The sequence below is a fragment of the Chrysochloris asiatica genome, unplaced genomic scaffold (assembly GCF_000296735.1).
Source record: "Chrysochloris asiatica unplaced genomic scaffold, ChrAsi1.0 scaffold00021, whole genome shotgun sequence".
NCBI lineage: Eukaryota > Metazoa > Chordata > Mammalia > Afrosoricida > Chrysochloridae > Chrysochloris > Chrysochloris asiatica.
The window spans coordinates 2188059-2189163 of NW_006408539.1; the positions used below are offsets into that span (position 1 = coordinate 2188059).

The 1105-nt window shown below is 46.0% G+C and overlaps 1 protein-coding gene across 2 annotated transcripts in view; it reads right to left on the reverse strand.

Moving 5' to 3' along the window:
- The window catches only part of MRO (maestro), a 21366-nt gene that overhangs the window by 2434 nt on the left and 17827 nt on the right, over positions 1-1105 (reverse strand). The window lies entirely within an intron of this gene.

Consider the following 1105-nt stretch of genomic DNA (forward strand, 5'->3'; position numbering starts at 1 on the left):
CATCAATTCTTCTACGGTCTTCCTTATTCTCTGTCCAGCTTTCGCATGCATATGAGGTTACTGATAATAACCTCAAGCTAATGCCCCATGAAATAGGATGCTATGTGATTTGGACATTGTTTGAATACTATGTTAAAGTCTACGGGAGCCTGCTTCCAGTCACCCATCTACCGCTGCTGCTGGAGCTGTTGGCAGAGGCTGGAGGAAGAGGTACGGCAGCAGCAGTGACAGATGGGGCAACAGGAGTTGGACCATGTCCTGCCCACTGTTCTGCTGGCCTGACCAGGGCCCTGCCGCTATCACTACCTGCCTGCCCACCAGATAAAGCCCAGAAAGCCTGTGCCCAGAACCGTGTCTTCTGCCTCACCTGCCTGTAGGGGAAAATAATAAACAAAAGGAGAGTTGTTTTCCCTTAAAAAAAGGAAAGAAAGAAGAAACCCTATAGGGGATAACAGACATAGAGATGGTCAGATGTTGCCCAAGTGGATGGTGAGCAAAGCATACTTGTACTGTGCATGAGTTTAAGACCCAATGCTCAAGCACTCTTCCCATCTGCTTCAAATTAGGTCTGAGTTTGTTCCAATCCTAGTAGGACACATTTTCTTCAAGAATAAAACAAAAATCCCATAGGGAATGAAGAAGACGGGGGCAGGAAATCTATACTGGGCACAGTGACAAAAGCTAATTGAGTATGAATAAACAATCTCATTACATGGGCTTCTATCCACTAACTAAACTTGGGCCTCTCTGCCCCCAAGGATCCCTGGTGGTACAGTGGTTAAAGCACTCCAGCTGCTCTGCAAGAGAAAGAGGTGGCAATCTGATCTCATAAAAATCACAGCCTTGGAAGCCCCATGGGGAAGTTCTATTCTGTCCTATAGAGTTGCTAGGGTTACAAGGAATCACTAGGAGTTGGAATAGACAGATTTGGATTTGTTGTTGTTTCCATCTATCCCACACTCCATGAACCTGAAGTTATGTAGCCCTAACTGGTGCTGGGATTGGGCAGGTGGGTAGTTCACAGTTATGATCCTGTGTCAACTAGACTAGACCAGGATTTCCAGAGGTTTAGCAGTTGGGATGTGTTTATTCCCATGGTGATAAA